Here is a 19,253-nt window from a genome sequence, read left to right on the forward strand (position 1 = left end):
GGTTCTGAGCTAGGCTATGGGACTACATGATGGAGTCACTGTCTCTGCCTGCAAGAAATTTCCAATACAGTGAGAGAGACAGGTGTATCAATCCAGACATGGAATATGAGAATTTCAGTGTTATTGCCATCTGTGGGGAGAACTTGTGAGAGATGAGGCCAGAAAGATGATCTGGGATGAGATGAACCATGAATGCAGAGAGAATCCTCAAAATATTTAAAAACCAGAACATCAACTTGAGGATATGGGGAGGGGGAAGGGTAAGCTGTGACAAAGTGAGAGAGTGGCATGGACATATATACACTACCAAATGTAAAATAGATAGCTAGTGGGAAGCAGCCGCATAGCACAGGGAGATCAGCTTGGTGCTTTGTGACCACCTAGAGGGGTGGGATAGGGAGGGTGGGAGGGAGGGAGACGCAAGAGGGAAGAGATATGGGAACATATGTATATGTATAACTGATTCACTTTGTTATAAAGCAGAAACTAACACACCATTGTAAAGCAATTATACTCCAATAAAGATGTAAAAAAATAAAAATTAAAAATAAAAACCAGAACATCAGGAGCACTGACCAAGCAGAACAGATGCAGATCAACACACGAAACAGTGTCCTCCAGGCTCCCTGCTGTGCTGGGCACTATCCCTTTAGTTGCTGGGTCTTGCGGAGGTTAAAAATGGGTCCAGGAGTGGGGAACAGGGCAGAAGGAGGGATCTTGAGGGGACAAAGAGGAGCAGCTGGTATTAAAATATTCCACAATTTTAACAAGAGGTGTGACTATATCAGCATCCTGCTTCAATGTCATGTGAAGGAACATGTATGTTACCTTGTGGGAATCCAGGAGCCCAGGAATTCCATGTGGGTTGGAAAGGGCACTTTAGCAGCAGTATGGAGGATGGACTGGATTGGGGCAGCATGCAGCCAGGGAGACAAGTAGAAACGCTTTGCAATACACCAAGGAAGATAGATAACAGGGCTTACTGCAGTGGCAACAGGGCATGTATTTCTGTAAGCATGTTCAAAGATGTTCGCACAAATCCCCATCTCTATATACCACCTTTGTTCCTAAGAGTTCTCCAGTCTTTTGCTGTCATGGCTCCAATATCCTAGCCCATTGCAAGCTTATACATACAAACACATATATACACAAATACATACACGTGTACACTTGTGTGACAGGCCCTGTTTAAGTATACACACTCAACTAGTGGCTGGCAGGCTATAATTATGGCAAGTAAGAGGCCTGCCAAGAAAAATTCATTTAAATATTGAGGTCATCCTATTCCCAGATGCAGGAGAGTGGTTGCAGTATAAACATCTACCTTCATGATACCAACCTATGTTATGGATCGTCCTCTCTAATTTTCCAAGCATAGTCACACAATTATCTCATTTGTTTTCTTAACAATGGTCCTGGGAGGTGGATAGGACTGGTATTATTTAGTTCCAATGTATAGATAGGGAAACTGAGGTTTGGAAAGAAGGTCACTCGTAATGGGTCGGTGGTACCACTAGGACTAAGATGCCTTCTGCCTCTTGTCTCTGTTTTGTTCTTCTGCCTCTGTCTCCTGTTTCTCTCAACCTTCCATGTGGCGGCCTCCTTCAGAATAATTCCTGATCATTCTTGCTCCCACGTCCTGCAAACAAATACTAATTCTAATGCACATTGCTAAGAGAGTACTGTGGATGACTCAGAGTCTCCAACCCTATCCTCCACGGCCCTGCTCAAGTCTTACCATCCCCTCCAGGAAATCTGCCCTGGGACACCAGTTCAGTAACCTCAACCCCTTCTCCTTTAATATTTAGTTTGTATTATTGCCTTAGTGCTTTCTTTATTCTCTCCTGTTGTGTTCTGATTTCTCCATCTGTGACTTCTGGTTCCCTGGCTTCTTTTTTCTCCCTGCCTAGCACAAGGCTTGGCACACAAGGGAACACTTAATAAAGCATTGTTAATGAATAGCTGGATCCAATAGAGCCTTACTCTGGCATTGTAATGCCTGAAATTCCCAGTTCACAACAAAGCACTCTGAATGTGTGTGTGTGTGTGTGTGTGTGTGTGTGTGTGTGTGTGTGTATCCATGCACCACTCATCCAGTGACCCTGAGGATAACTAAATCAATGCCTTCAAAGTGCAGCATCAGCACATAGTTATTGTACATTCCAGTAGGAACTGAAGCAAGGCAACTTTTTTCCCTCTAATTTTTTAAAAAATAAATATTGCTCTGGTTCCAAGTGGTATATTTTTGACATCTTGTGTACATTTCTGAAATAGAGTCCAGATGAGAAATGAGCTCGTGTATGTCCATCTCAACCGGAGAACAGTAGATTCCTATTCATGGACAATTTCATTTCTGAAATCCCAATTGCGGAAAAAAGCCTAGGGAGCAGGTTGCAGGAAAGAACGAGGCCAACGTGGAGTGACTGCTTGACAATCTCTTTGAGGCTTGAGGACAAGAGCAGGGCATGAGGAAGAGAAGAAAGAGGCACTAAAATGTTACCCTCCCCTCTCATACCTGCCCATTTAGATTTCTAAGGGACATGAATGGGAAGGCAGCTGATGGCTGCTCCCAAGCGGGCAGGATACTTGCAAAACACCCTTTAGATATGAGGGTGGCCAAAGGCAGGTGAACCTCAAGAAGAGAACTAGGTAAAGCAGGTCCCAGAGAACACCACCCACTAGTTTGCATGGAGGGAAATGCCTCCATAGAGTCCCAACTGAGAATGAAGGAATAATTTTTCTACCTCTTTTATAACGTGTAACATTGCCCAAGTACCTACCATGTACTAGGTACTGTTCTTGGCACTTATAAACATCAACTACTTTGTACTGTTGGGATTCACATTCTGATTTTACAGGTGAGGAAACTGAAGCTCAGAGAGAAATTAAGTCATTTACCTGTCATCACACAGTCTGGCTGACTGCATATTCTGGGTTCTTTCCATTGCACCACTCTGCCTTCCTCAGGTATATTCAGTGAGCTCTGGCAACAAGAAAAAAGCTGAAAACCACTCCCAGTGAGCACTTGGTCTTAAATGATGAGTGAGACATCGTCTAATGGAGAAAAAGAGGAAAACGGTATTCATTCCTGGCTGAAGGAATAGCAGATGCAAAGGGGCCGATGAAGGAAAGAAAAACGCACATTCGGGAAAATGGTAAATAGTTTTGTGGGGTTACTTGAGAGTGAGTACAGGTGATGAAACACGAGGCTAGAGCAGTTGAGGCCAGTTTATAAAGGGTCTTATCTATCATGTTAAGGAATGTGGTTTTCTCTCTGAGGAGATAAAAAATACTAGAAGAGAGGGAGTAGAGATCACACCTCTGTTTTAGAAAGAGCACTGAGGCAGCCATGTGGGCAGACAGTTCGGAAGAGGCACTGACTGGCTGCAGGGAGACCAAGTTGGGAACGTGTGGTAACAGTCAAGGCGAGAGTCAGGGTCGTGAAACAAATGGAGGCCCAGCTCATAAAATGCTGCCTCCAGAACAGTCATTGCAAGTCAGCCTCAGTCTAACTTCAAAACTTGGATTCCAGGCTTTGCAGTATCTACCCCCACAGCCCTTAAACACTGCGTGTGTTGCTTTGGCCTCAAAATTAGTAACAAGTCTTGTTTTGTCCCTTGGGGACTTGCCATTTGTCTCCATCTTCTAAGCTGGTGGCTTTGTAGCTCCCCTGAGCCTAGCCTAGCCCAGCAGTCTGGTGAGGGAGGAGAGAAGTCAGGTAGGCTCCAAGCAGAAAGGGCCCTGATGAACACATGTTTCACGTTCCCCACATTGCATGGCAATTCAAAACCAAACCCTATGGGATTGTTTTCTTAAAGATTTGGGATGGGTTTGGGGCTTCTTCTCTTTTTTTCTTTTTCTTCTTTTTTTATTATGTGTGTTTCTGGACTGCAAATATTTCCTCTGTCCTTGAGTTAAGTAATAGCAGAGGGTGAGAGAAAATGAAAATTTGCAGCAATGCAGAAAAGATGTTTCTGGAAAAGTCCAGAGGAGGGAAGGAAATCCAGTGTGGGGGCTCATAGCAATGTTCAGAGAAGGCCAGAGAATGTGGCTGTGGAGGGGTGGCAGTGGGGTTTCAGCTAGGGCAAGTGTATAGAAGTCAGGTAAAAGCCTACCTAAGGGACATGGCCCCTGACATGCAGGCTAGTTGCAGCCCTTGGCTCCTCTGCAATCAGCACTCAGATTGATTTTGCTCTGGTCATCAGCAGCTGTATAGCACCAGCACAGCCTGCAAGGTGTGGGCTCTTCCTGTTAACTATGGAAATTAAAGCACTAAAATGAACCAAAAGCACTTTACAGGTAAAGGCAGCCAACAATGCACTCCTCAGAAGCCCATGCTCCCCAAGAACTGGAGGATCTTACAAAAACCTCTCAGGCTTCCCTCTATATATAACTGTACAATTCTGAAATGGAGCCTAGATGAGAAGCCAGGTCATGTGTATATCTCTCCCAGTCTGAGAACAGTAGATTCCTACTCATGGACAACTTTATTCTTGAAATTCCAATTGTATAAAAAAGACTAGTGGAAAATACATAACTAACAAGGACCTACTGTATAGCACTGAGAACTATACTCAGTATTTTTTAATAACCTATAAGGGAAAAGAATCTGAAAAAGTATATACACATACATAGAATTTATACACACACACACACACACACACACACACACACACACATATATATCTGAATCACTTTGCTGTACACCTGAAACTAACACAACATTGTAAATCAACTATACTGCAATATAAAAAAAGACTAGTGGAACAGGTTTTATTTTATTTTCCATCTCACTCCCTTTCTATCATTTCCCTTAAGATATAATGAGAGAGCCTCCCTGGCGCAGCGCACTCCCCACCGGCCGCAGCCTGACACGCCGCGCGGCCCCCCAGTCTCCCTGGCCGCCTCCCCCAGGCATGGCCCAGGGCCTCGCCTCACTATGGCAGCAGCACAGCACAGCACCCTTGACTTCATGCTCGGCACCAAAGCTGATGGTGAGACCATTCTGAAAGGCCTCCAGTCCATCTTCCAGGAGCAGGGGATGATGGAGTCGATGCACACCTGGCAGGACCATGGCTATTTAGCGACCTACGTAAACAAAAACGGCAGCTTTGCCAATTTGAGAATTTACCCGCATGGATTGGTGTTGCTGGACCTTCAGAGTTACGACGGTGATGCGCAAGGCAAAGAAGTTGACAGTCTTTTGAACAAAGTAGAAGAAAGAATGAAAGAATTGAGTCAGGACAGTACTGAGCGGGTGAAGCGATTACCACCCATAGTTCAAGGAGGGGCCATTGACAGATACTGGCCCACTGCAGATGGCCGCTTGGTTGAGTACGACATAGATGAAGGGGTGTATGATGAAGACTCACCTTGCCAGAACATTAAAATTTTACACTCAAAACAATTTGGAAATATTCTCATCCTCAGTGGGGATGCTAATTTGGCGGAAAGTGATCTGGCGTATACCCGGGCCATCATGGGCAGCGGCAAAGAAGATTACACTGGCAAAGATGTACTGATTCTAGGAGGCGGAGATGGGGGCATATTATGTGAAATAGTCAAACTGAAACCAAAGATGGTCACTATGGTAGAGATTGACCAAATGGTGACTGACGGATGTAAGAAATACATGCAAAAAACATGTGGTGATGTCCTAGACAATCTTAAAGGAGACTGCTGTCAGGTTCTAATAGAAGATTGTATTCCAGTACTGAAGAGGTACGTCAAAGAAGGGAGAGAGTTTGATTATGTGATTAATGATTTGACAGCTGTTCCAATCTCCACATCTCCGGAAGAAGATTCCACATGGGAGTTTCTCAGACTGATTCTTGACCTCTCAATGAAAGTATTGAAACAGGATGGGAAATATTTTACACAGGGGAACTGTGTCAATTTGACTGAAGCCCTGTCACTCTATGAAGAACAGCTGGGGCACCTGTATTGTCCTGTGGAATTCTCGAAGGAGATCATCTGTGTCCCTTCATACTTGGAATTGTGTGTATTTTACACTGTTTGGAAGAAAGCTAAACCTTGAAAATCAATTTCCCCTAATCATGTGTGCTGCAAATAGCCTTCCTGACCTTCATATGCTGTACATGACATCGAAAGGAGTCAGGCAATTAATTGTGAATTCCTTCAAGTTTCCTTTTTTTAATTATATTTTAATTTAAAAATCAAATGGAAAATGTATATTTTGATGAAATAGGGTGTTATTTTTTTGAAGGATGATTAGACAGCACAGTGAAGGCTGCTAAATGCACTGAACCTCTAGAATGTGATTTTTGTCTTTGTTTTTCTGTGTGGGCTTCTTTTGTTTCTGTTTTGGTAGACTTCGAATTTGATTGTTTGGAGGAATGAACATCATTGTTTTCTTCTGGAGGGAAGCTCTTGACGGGAGTTTCTTTTCCCCCCAAATTGACATAGGTATTAAAATTTGGTGCTTATAAGGAAAGACTTTAAAAAATGAATAGCAATGCTTCGATTAAAATTACAAATGAGAAAAAAAAAGATATAATGAGAAAGTACAGCTGAAGTCTTCTGACAATGTGCAGCATTTAGGGGAACAATTATTTATAATTTTTAATGAATAGCTTTGTTGAGATACAATTTGTATACCATAAAATTATCATACCATAAAATCCACCCATTTTAAGTATATTTCAAAGGTTTTTAGCACATTTATAGAGTTATGCAGCCATCACCACATCTAATTTTAGAACATGTTCATACCCCCAAGAAAGAAACTGAGCTCATATTCAGTCAGTCCATGTTCCTACCCACAGTCCTAGGCAACCACTAATCACTTTGTGTCTCTATAGATAACCCTTTCTTATAAATGGAATGATAAAATGTATGGTCTTTTGTGCCTGGTTTCTTTCACTTAGCATGTTTTTGTGGTTCCATCCATATTGTGGCATGTATCAGTGCTTCAATTATCTCTATTGCCAAATAGTATGCCATTATATGATGTATAACAGTTCGTTTATCTAGTCACCATTAATGGACATTTGGGCATTTCTGCATTTTGACTATGAGGAATGATGCTGCTAAGAATATTCATGTACAAGTTTTTGTGTAGACATATGTTTCCATTTCTTTTGGGTAGATATCTAAGAGTAGAATTGCTGGATCATATGGTAATTGACCATAGATGTATGATTTTATTGCTGGACACTCAATTCTATTCCATTTATCTATATATGTCTTTCCTTATGCCAGTACCACATTGTCTTGATTACTGTAGCTTTGTACTAAGTTTGAATTTAAGAGGTGTGAGTCCTCCAACTTTGTTCTTCTTTTTCAAGATTATTTTGCCTAGACAGGGTACGTGCAATTCAATATTATTTTAGAATTAACATTAAATGGATATGAATGCATGAATGAATATTCAGCTTGTCCATTTCTGGAATATCTTCAAATCAATCAATATGAAAAACCACATTAAGAAATTGAAGAGTAAAAATCATATGATCATCTCAGTAAATGCAGAAAATTCTTTTGACAAAATCCAAATCCATTTATGATAAAAAAACTCTCAAAAAAGTAGCTATAGAAGAAACATACCTCAACATAATAAAGGTCATATATGACAAGCCGACAGCTAACATCATACTCGATGGTGAAAAGGTGAAAGCACTTCCTCTAAGATCAGGAACAAGATAAGGATGCCCACCCTTGCTGCTTTTATTCAATATAGTATTGGAAGTTATAGCCATAGCAATCACACAAGAAAAAGTAATAAAAAGGATCCAAATTGGAAAGGAAGAAGTAAAATCATCACTGTTTGCAGATGACATAATACTATATATAGAAAATTATAAAGATACCACCAAAAAACGACTAGAACTCATTGATGAATTGGGTAAAGTTGCAGGATACAAAATTAATACCAAGGACTCTGCTGCTTTTCTATACACCAACATAAACTAGCAGAAATAGAAATTAAGAAAACAATCCCATTCATAATTGCATCCAGAAGAATAAAATATCTAGGAGTAAATCCAACTAAGAAGGTAAAAACCTATATTCAGAAAATGACAAGGCACTGAGGAAAGAGATTTAAGATGACACAAATACATGGAAAGATATACCATGCTCGTGGATTGGAAGAATTAGTATTGTTCAAATGACCATACTACCCAAGGCAATCTACAGACTCAATGCATTCCCTATCAAAATACCAATGGCATTTCTCACAGACCAAGAACAAGTAATTCTAAACTTTGTACATAAACACAAAAGACCCCTAATAGCCAAAACAATCTTAAGAAAGAACCAAACAGGTTTCAAACTATATTACAGAGCTACAGTAATCAAAACAGTATGGTACTGGCACAAAAACAAAGAGATAGATCACTGGAACTGAATAGAGCTCAGAAATGAACCCACACTTAAATGGTCAATTAAGTTATGACAAAGGAGGCAAGAACATACAATGGGAAAAAGTCTCTTTGATAAATGATGTTGTGAAAACTGGACAGCTATAAGCAAAAGAATGAAAATGGGGCACTTTTTTACAAAAATAAACTGAAAATGGATTAAAGACTTAAATTTAAGACCTGAAACCACAAAAGTTGTAGAAGAAATCATACACTTATGCTCTTTGTTATCAGTCTCAGAAATATTTTTTTTTGGATCTGTCTCTTCAGGCAAAGGCAACAAAGCAAAAATAAACAAATGGACCTATATCAAACTAAAAAGCTTTTGCACAGTGAAGGAAACCACCAACAAAACAAATAGGCAGTGTACTGAATGGGAGCAGATATTTATAAATGAAATATCCCATAAGGGGTTAATATTCAAAATATATAAAGAACTCACACAACCCAATAAAAAAAAAGGTGATTAAAAAATGAGCAGGGGATCTGAATAGACATTTTTCCAAGGATGACATATGGCCAACAGGCACATGAAAGATGCTTAACATAACCAATCAAATCAACATGCAAATCAAAACCACAATGAGATATTACCTCACACCTGTCAAAATGGCTATTATCAAAAAGGAGAGAAAAAAGAAGTGCTGGAGGAGATGTGGAGAAAAGGGAACCCTTGTGCACTGTTGGTATGAATGTAAAATTGTTTGGCCACTATGAAAAACAGTATGGAGGTTCCTCAAAATATTAAAAATAAAACTATCATATGATCCAGCCGTTCCACTTGTGGGTATTTATTCAAAGAAATTGGAGACACTAATTCGAAAAGATATGTGCACCCCACCCCATGTTCACTGCAGCATTATTTACAATAGCCAAGATATTGTAAGTGTCCATTGATAGATTAATGGATAAAGAAGATGCTTTTGCGAATATTTTCTCCCAGTCTGGTGGCCTTGTCTATTCATTCTCTTGACAATGTCTTTTGCATAGCAGAAGTTTTTAATTTTGAATGAAGCCCAGCTTATAAATTATTTTTTTGATGGATCATGCCTTTGGTGTTTTATCTAAACATTCATCACCTTACCCAAAGTCATTTAGGTTTTCTTCTATATTATCTTCTAGGAGTTTTATACTTTTACATTCCACATTAAGTCTATGATCCATTTTGAGTTAATTTTTGTGAAGGGTATAAAGTCTTTGTCTTGATTTTCTTTTTTTTTGCATGTGGATGTGCAGTTGTTCCAACACCATTTGTTGAAAGGACTATCTTTGCTCCATTGTATTGCCTTTGCTCCTTTGTCAAGAAACAGTGAGCTACAATATCAATAAAACCCAAAAAACCCAATCCAAAAATGGGCAGAAGACCTAAATAGACATTTCTCCAAAGAAGATATACAGATTGCCAACAAACACATAAAAGAATACTCAACATCATTAATCATTAGAGAATTGCAAATCAAAACTACAATGAGATATCATCTCACACCGGTCAGAATGGCCATCATCAAAACATCTAGAAACAATAAATACTGGAGAGAGTTTGGAGAAAAGGGAACCCTCTTGCACTGTTGGTGGGAATGTAAATTGATACAGCCACTACGGAGAACACTATGGAGGTTCCTTAAAAAACTAAAAATAGAACTACCATACGACCCAGAAATCCCACTACTGGGCATATACCCTGAGAAAACCATAATTCAAAAAGAGTCATGTACCAAAATGTTCATTGCAGCTCTATTTACAATAGGCAGGACATGGAAGCAACCTAAGTGTCCATCAACAGATGAATGGATAAAGAAGATATGGCACATTTGTAGTGAGGTGGAGGGACCCAGAGTCTGTCATACAGAGTGAAGTAAGTCAGAAAGAGAAAAACAAATACCGTATGCTAACACATATATATGGAACCTAAAAAAAAAAAAAGAACCTAGCGGCAAGACGGGAATAAAGACACAGACCTACTAGAGAATGGACTTGAGGATACGGGGAGGGGGAAGGGTAAGCTGGGACAAAGTGAGAGAGTGGCATGGACATATATACACTACCAAATGTAAAATAGATAGCTAGTGGGAAGCAGCCGCATAGCACAGGGAGATCAGTTCGGTGCTTTGTGACCACCTAGAGGGGTGGGATAGGGAGGGTGGGAGGGAGGCTCAAGAGGGAGGAGATATGGGGGTATATGTGTATGTATAGTTGATTCACTTTGTTATAAAGCAGAAACTAACAAACCATTGTAAAGCAATTGTACTCCAATAAAGATGTTTTTGTAAAAAAAAAAAAAGAATCAGTGAGCTATATTTATGTGGGCCTATTTCTGGGCTCTCCATTCTGCTCCATTGATCTATTTTTCTATTCTTTTGCAAATACCACACTTTCTTGATTACTGTAGCTTTATAGTAAATCTTAATGTCGGGCTTCCCTGGTGGCGCAGTGGGTGGGAATCTGCCTGCCAATGCAGGTGACACGGGTTCGATTCCTGGCCCGGGAAGATTCCCACATGCCGCGGAGCAACTAAGCCCGTGTGCCATGACTACTGAGCCTGCGCTCTAGAGCCCGTGCTCTGCAACAAGAGAAGCCACGACAATGAGAAGCCCGTGCACCACTCACTGCAACTAGAGAAAGCCCGCGCACAGAACAAAGACCCAACACAGCCAAAAATAAAACGAACAAATAAATAAATAAATTTATTTTTTAAAAAATCTTAATGTCAAGTAGTGTCAGTCCTCCAACTTTGTTCTACTTCAATACTGTGTTGGTTATTCTGGGTCTACTGCCTCTCCAAACAAACTTTAGAATTAGTTCGTTGATATCCACTAAATAATTTGGAGGGATTTTGATTGGGATTGCATTGAATCTATATATCAATTTGAGAAGAAATGACTCGACAATATTGAGTCTTTCTATCCATGAACATGGACTATCTATCCATTTATTTAGTTCTTTTTTAATATCATCAGACTTTTTGTAGTTTTCCTCATATAGTTCTTGTACATATTTTGTTTGATTTATACCTAAGTATTTCATTTTGGGGGCTGCTAATGTAAACGGTGCTATGTTTTTAATTTCAAGTTTCACTTGTTCATTGCTGATATATAGGAAAGTGATTTACTTTTCTATATTAACCTTGTATCCTGCAACCTTGCTGTAACTGCTTATTCATTCCAAGTTTTTTGTGTCCATTCTTTCAGATTTTTGATATATACCGTCATGTCACCTACAAGCAGTTTTCTTTATTCCATCCCAAACTGTATACCTTTCATTATTTTACTGCATTATATAGTACTTCCAGTACAATGTTGAAAAGGAGTGGTGAAAGGGAACATCTTTTCCTTGTTTCTGATCTTAATGAGAAAGCTTATCATCATTAAGTATGATGTTAGTGCTATTGCTTTTAAAATAAACTTTTATTTTAGAATAGTTTTAGATATACAAATTACAAAGATAGTACAGAGATTTCCCATACACCCCACACACAATGTCCCCTATTATTAATGTATGACATTAATATGATACATTTGTAATAACCAGTTAACCAATATTGGTACATTATTAGTAACTAAAGTCCATACTATTCAACATTTCATTAGTTTTTACCTAATGTCCTTTTTCTGTTCCAGGATGCCATCCAGGATACATTACATTTAGTTGGTACATCTCTTTAGGCTCTTCTTTCCTCTGACAGTTTTTCATACTCTCCTTGTTTCTGACAACCTTGACATTTTTGAGGAGTACTGGTTAGGTATTTTATAAAATGTTCCTCCATCGGTATTTGTCTGATGTTTTTCTCACGATTAGACTGGGGCTATGGGTTTTTGAGGGGAAGATCACAAAAGTGCAATGCCCTTTTCATCACATCATATCAAGGGACATACTATCAACATGACTTAATACTGTTGATGTTAACCTTTATCACCTGGCTGAGGTAGTGTTTGTCAGCTTTCTTCACTATATATTACTCTTTTCTCCTTTTCCATACTGTACTCTTTCAAGGAAGTCACTATACACAGGCCTGACTTAAAGAGTGGAGAGTTATATTCCATGTACCTGAGAGAAGAGTATCAACATAAATTATTTGGGATTCTTCTGCATGAAAGAGTTGTCTATTCTCCCCATTTATATATTTATTCAATCATTTATTTATACCCATATAGACTCATGGATATTTATTTTATACCTTGAGATATAGTCCATTACTAATTTATTGGGGTTTTTCTGCTCAAGTTGTTTCAGCTTTGGCCATTAGGACCTCTTTCAGTTGACTTCAGTGTCCCTTTCACATACCCCCTTCACTGTGTGTGTGTGTGTGTGTGTGGTTCTTGTTTTGTTTTGAGCACTTCCTTACTTTCTGGCACTACAAGATTCTTCAGGCTCATCTTGTATATTTTTTAGCCCAGTCCTAGAATCAGCCATTCTTCCAAAGATCCCTGGTTCCTTTTATTGGAGAATGGTACTAAAATCTAAAATCTTGGTGCTAAGTGTGCTCACTGCTGTTTCAGTATGCTATTGTCTTTTAAATAAACTAAGGAAATATGGAGAAGAAATATGTAATTATACTGTCTTTTACAGTTACTTCATAATTACTTTATAAGCACTTTTTTTTTCTGTATGGATTCAAATTACTGTCCATTATTGTTTTTTTTTTTCAGCCTGAATGGTTTCTTTTACTTTTTCTCGTAAGGCAGGTCTGCTAGCAACAAATTCTCCTCATATTTAGTTTTCTGGGAACATCTTTATTTAATCTACAAATTTAAAGTTAGTTTTCCCAGATATAGCATTATTGGTTGATTTTTTTCATGCTGAAAATGTCATCCCCCCATCCCATGATAGCCATTGTTTCTGATGAGAAGTCAATTGTCAAACTTACTGGGGTTCCTTTCTGTGATGGGTCTTTTTTCACTTGCTACTTGCAAGATTTTCCTCTTTGGCTTTGAATTTCAACATCTTGACTATGATATCTCTAGGTGTGGATCTGTTTAGTTTATCCTACTTGGAGTTCATGAGCTTCTTGGATGTTTAGATAAATGTCTTTCATCATATTTGGAAACTTTTAAGCCATCCTTTCTATGAATAATTTTTCTGCCCCTTCTCTCCTCTCCTCTGGCACTCCCATTACACATTTGTTGTTGTGCTTGTATTCTACATGTGTCTGTTCAAGTTTTTGATTCTTTTTATTTTCTTCAGAATGTATACTTTCTATTGATCTGTTTTCCAGTTCACTAATTCTCTTCTGCCATGTAAAATATATTGTTGATCCTCTTTTATGATTTTTTCATTTAGGTTATTGTACTTTTACTATCCAGAATTTCCATGTGGTTCTTTTCTTAAATGTGTTCTATCTTTTCATTGATATTCTTTATTTGATTAGTCATCACCATTATATATCCTTTAGATCATAAAACATGTTTTCCCTTACTTCTTTGAATATATTTATAATAGCAACTTTGAAGTACTTATCTGACAAATATAACATCTGGGCTCCACCAAAAGTAATTTCTATTACCTGACTTATTTCCTTTCCATGGTTACACTTTCCTGGGTTATTTTGGGGGGGGGGTGGGAAGGCTCATAATTTTTATTGCAAACTAGATATTTTAAATAATAGAGTTAAAATTAGAGCTACCATATGACCCTGCAATCCCACTGCTAGGCATATATCTGGAGAAAACCATGGTCTGAAAGGATACATGCACCCCAATGTTCGTTGCAGCACTGTTTACAATACCCAAGACATGGAAGCAACCTAAATGTCCATCAACAGAGGAATGGATAAAGAAGATGTGGTACATATATACAATGGAATATTACTCAGCCATTAAAAAAATGAAATAATGCCATTTGAAGCAACATGGATGGACCTAGAGACTGTCATACTGAGTGAAGTAAGTCAGACAGAGAAAAAGAAATATCGTATGATATCCCTTATATGTGGAATCTAAAAAGAAATGATACAAATGAACTTACAAAACAGAAACAGACTCACAGGCTTAGAGAACGAACTTATGGTTACCAGGGGGGCAGGATGGGGGAAAGGGATAATCAGGGAGTTTTGGAATGACAGGTACACACCACTATATTTAAAATGGATAACCAACAAGGGCCTAGTGTATAGCACAGGGAACTGTGCTCAATGTTATGTGGCAGCCTGGATGGGAGGGAAGTTTGGGGGAGAATGGATACATGTATATGTATGGCTGAGTCCCTTTGTTGTGCACCTGAAACTATCACAACATTGTTAATTGGCTATACTCCGATATAAAATAAAAAATTAAAAAATAAATAAATAATACATTGTAGTAACCTTGGATTCCGCTTACCTCCCCTTCTTGGGTCTTATTTCTGTTTCTATTTTGTTTTGTTTTTCTCTATTTGTTTAATCACTTGCCTGGACTAATTCTCGCTGAACTCTATTTTCTCTGCAGTGTGCAACCTCTGACATCATGCTAATTTTCCCCTTTGTTTTATTTTTAAACCTGGCTTTCTGGGAGTCACCTCTGGTTCAGCATAGTTAGTTTTAGCCTGTGATCAAGTGGTCAAAGGTTTTTCTTAGGCACCCAGATCCAGTAAAGCTTGTACCCTTTGCCAAAGTATTTTGTATGGCTTGTGGAATGCCTTCATAGTTCAGGGAGGTTTTGATTCTACCCTGCATTCAAACAGAATTCAGCAGTTCACAAATAACATTTCTGGTTGCCCCTGCATGGGTTGCTCTTACGTACAGCATGTGTACAGCCCAAACTAGGGATAAGTTTGATCTTAGCAGGGCCCATTTTGATGGTTTCTTTCCCTAGGTCTCTCTGCAAAATGTCTGGCTGGTCTGCTCTATTCTGTCTGCTACTAATATATAATTGCTTTTCTAATTTTCACTACTATGATCTCTATGGTTTTCAACAACACCTTTAGGCATGAGTTCCTTCATGCTCTGTTCTAAAGAAAGTCAGCCTCCATAGGCTGTGCAACTATGCTGGAGCTAGGTGAGAAAAGTGTGATATGGCAGCCTGTCTTTTTCTGGAGTGACACCTCTGCCCTATGAGCCCTTGAAGTCCTTGTCTGACAAGTACAACATCTGGGTCCTTGCCCTGGACCTGGGAGGGAGAAAATAGGAGTTGGCAGTCTTCTCCAACTGCCTCTCATAGTTTGCTGTACCTGCCTAGGAAACAGACTTCATCTTAAGGGTGGGAGCTGGGCCGGGGATGAGAGCCCTCCATCTTCTTGGCCATTTTCGCCCAGAATAAATCTTCCACAACATAAAACTGGAGGGTAGAATTAGAGTCACTAGCAGCCTGCCCATCCTGGAGTGAAACTATACCCTATAACCAGGAGTTAGTGAAGAAGACAGCCCCTGTACTTTTTGTTTGTTTGTTTGCCTTTTGGCTGTGCCCACCTAGAATAAAGTTTCCGCAATATAAAGCTAGGAGGAGAAGTAGGAGCAAGTCCTGGATCAAATGTCACGTATGACAATTGTTCTTACCAAGATTCCATAAATGTTCTTAAATAAATGCTTCTCAATTTGTTGCATGCCCTTAAACCAATTTCCTGACACTTTAAACAGTTGTTTCTGATAAAAATTTTACCAGTTTAATGGTTATTTCACTAGTGAGGGTGTCTGCTAAGCTTCTCACACAACCATTCCAGAAGTTGGTCTGTCACAATTATTTATCTTAATTCAAGAACATACTTAGCGAGCACTTACTACATGCCAGGTGTTATAGGCACTGGGTTTAAGTAAGAGCTTTATTAAGGTACAGTTGAAATACATTAAATTGCACATGTTTAAAGTTTATTATTTGATGAGCTTTGACATATGTATGTACCATCACCATAATCAAGACGGTGAATATATGTCAAAGCTCATTAACACCAAAAGTTTCTTTCTGCCCTTTGAACTGCCACCCACCCTTCCCTGGCCCCCTCCACAGGGATCATCTTTCTGTCACTATAGATTAATTTTGGGGCCTATTTTTAATTTATAAAGCTGGTTGGTGGCGAAGTTTATCCTTTACTAAGTAACCCACCTCAGCCAGATTGCTCTTTTCTTGTGAGCAGAATATTTTAGGGATTTTCTTTTTGTCTCTAGGGCAAGATTCCTCAACAGGAAACAAAGATTCCAGTAACCTCCCTCCTCCCTAAAGGGAGCTTTGGTGACTGGCTCACCAGATTCATGAATATACGTTTATAGAACCCCAAAATGGCAGCAGCATTTGACTCCTGCTTGGGTTGATAAATCCAAGTACTTGCATTTAAAGAATTGTGGGCAAGAGAACAAGCAATACATTACTCCCCAGGGTTCTTCTCACTGTTTTTGCCCACATGCCGCCAAGGGCTATTAAACAACCCAGTGTATTCCCATTGCCCTTCAGGTGAATGATTATAAACTTCTAGCAAAATCTGAAGGACTCAGGGTGGCTTAGTTTCTACGTGAACCCAGGAATTGAATCCCCAAATCATGTACATGATATTACTCTTTTCACTCTCCAATAGGGAAATGATACTGCAGCTCCAAGGGGCTTAACTGCTATTAACTGGAATCGATCCTAAGAGCAATGATTTATTGCTTGCCTACCATATGCCAAGCACTGTGCTAAGTGGTACAGAATTGTTAACCTCATTTATAATACTCACAATAAATACTTGGTATAATTGTTCCCCATTTTATACAAGATAGAGCTGAGGTAAGGTGAGGTCAGAGGACCTGTCCTAGATCATACAGCTAGTGAATGGCTGAGGTGGGATTCAAACTCAGATCTGACACCAAGACTACCCTCTGTTCACTCTACTATAATGTCTGATTGCCAGGCTTAGGGATTTCCCTCCACACCCCAAAATCCTCTCATAGAAGGTAATTCTAACGATGTGACCTTTCACTAGTGTGGCACTAAGAACCACTTGGGTCCCTGTATTTTTATTGCTCTTATGCAAACCTACATCATCCTGTCAGAGGAATTAAAATACCAATTCATATAAATGTTCCTTCTCAGAAAGAACACAGGAATCATATTATCCAGAAGACCTGTGAATGAAATTCATATTCAGGCTGTGATTTTACTGTTTACATGACAATGAACAACAGAAATTGGATGACATTCCAAACATCAATGATTAGCACCTTGGGATCTTATAATACTTAAAAAAAAAGTCTCACCAATAGCTATCCATGCAATATAGAACTCTAATTCAGTTGTGCTGTGTCAGAAATTGGCAAAGATATCTACTGCAATATTTTTACAAGAACTACTTTCTCAAAATTGAGTCCAGTCTACCAGTTTATGTTATATCTCATATAAGACTGCCATTCTTTTTTTTTTTTTTTTTAGTGCTTTTCTTTTTTTTTTTTTTTTAACATCTTTATTGGGGTATAATTGCTTTACAATGGTGTGTTAGTTTCTGCTTTATAACAAAGTGAATCAGTTATACATATACATATGTTCCCATATCTCTTCCCTCTTGCGTCTCCCTCCCTCCCACCCTCCCTATCCCACCCCTCCAGGCTGTCACAAAGCACCAAGCCAATATCCCTGTGCCATGAGGCTGCCATTCTTTAAAGGGCTGAAAAGAGAGTGAATGGAACAGAGCTACTTGGCTCAAACCAGAAATGCAAGTTCAAAGCAGTTACTGACTCTCCTCAGTAGAGGGCAGTGGTAGGCAGGACCAACTGGCAGGAAGAGAGGGACATTAACTTCTATTGTGTACCCACTAAGTGCTCAGGCACAGTGCTTAATGTTTTATAGATAGTATCTCGTGAATCCTGACAATGACCCTATGAAGGAAGGATAATTAGCACTCAAAGAGTCCCAAAGAGGTTAAATAAATTGAAAACAGATCTGGTGTCCTCCAATTCAACTATACCATACTGTTTCAGGAGAGGTACTATTTCAAAGTCCCATAACTGGGTACTTATACTGATTAACTAAAAGAGCAGACTCACCTAGAACATGGCAGGTCTCACATATGATGGGAACTTAAAGATCTGGACTGGCTGGAATAATGGGAATCATTTAACAAGAATATCATGTAACAAGTTCCAAACTTTGGAGCCAGTGACAAGGTGGAAATTATCTATAGAAGTGGTTCAGAGGAACCTGATACATGGGAAACAGTTGAGGGACCTGGAGAAGATTAGACCAGGGTGCCTGGCACTAGGAAGGTGCTCAAAAATATTGAAAAAACTGAATTTAAAAAATATGAGGAATCCAACACTGTCATTAGCTACCCAAACGGCAGTTAGTTATTAAGAAGGTAGAGATCATTTTGTATGGACCAGTTGGAGGCAGATTTTAGTCCCTTAAAAGGAATAATCTTCTAAAAGACAGAGAAACCTCTAGAAGGGGGAGCAACTCAAAACTGGTACGAATTGCTTTGTGAGATTAGGTTATAAAGATGACCTTCAGGAAGCCTTTTAACTCCAGGGTGCTCAGATTTTTGAGCTGGTCAAGATTCCTAGAATGGCTTCTTTACCCTTGTCAAGTGAAGGTCTTAATGTTTTCTAAGAAGTAACTGATTGGTTCACAACACTTAGAAGCCAAAGCATTCAGACCCAGAACAACTCTACTAAGATGTACTTGTCCACAGACCTTCTAAGAAATTAATTATAGGAGAAATTCTGAGACTGCCTCACAAGAGGGAGCCAGTGGTGTTCCATTGGAATCTGGGAATTGGACCAATTCACTTGAAGGCTACAAATGTACCTTTTGCTCAAAGAAACAAACAAAAAAGCTCAAAAAGTTTAATCATTCCATTAAACAAGAGGTCCCTGAAATACACATACACAGGGTATGATACTAAATAAAGCCTACTGATAATGGAATTCAGAAATATGCAACCCCAGCCACATCTGGATAAATAATTCAGTTACTTAATCAGCATTTACCTGGTTCAGCA

General features: G+C 39.1%; 1 protein-coding gene and 1 pseudogene across 3 annotated transcripts in view; one reads left to right on the plus strand and one right to left on the minus strand.

Annotated features, from left to right (window-relative positions):
• The window catches only part of SHROOM4 (shroom family member 4), a 216,377-nt gene that overhangs the window by 135,429 nt on the left and 61,695 nt on the right, over positions 1–19,253 (minus strand). The window contains exon 2 of one of the 3 annotated variants that reach the window (XM_027091224.1): positions 2,899–3,054. The exons of the other annotated variants lie outside the window; for them this stretch is intronic. The gene's annotated coding sequence lies outside the window, so the exon portion shown is untranslated. The remainder of the gene's footprint in view (positions 1–2,898; positions 3,055–19,253) is intronic. 3 annotated transcript variants of the gene reach the window in all.
• On the plus strand, positions 4,870–6,295 carry LOC113611836 (spermine synthase pseudogene; annotated as a pseudogene).

Source organism: Aethalodelphis obliquidens, unplaced genomic scaffold (assembly GCF_003676395.1).
Source record: "Aethalodelphis obliquidens isolate GAN/ISIS:26980383/991018 unplaced genomic scaffold, ASM367639v1 scaffold71, whole genome shotgun sequence".
NCBI classification, from domain to species: domain Eukaryota; kingdom Metazoa; phylum Chordata; class Mammalia; order Artiodactyla; family Delphinidae; genus Aethalodelphis; species Aethalodelphis obliquidens.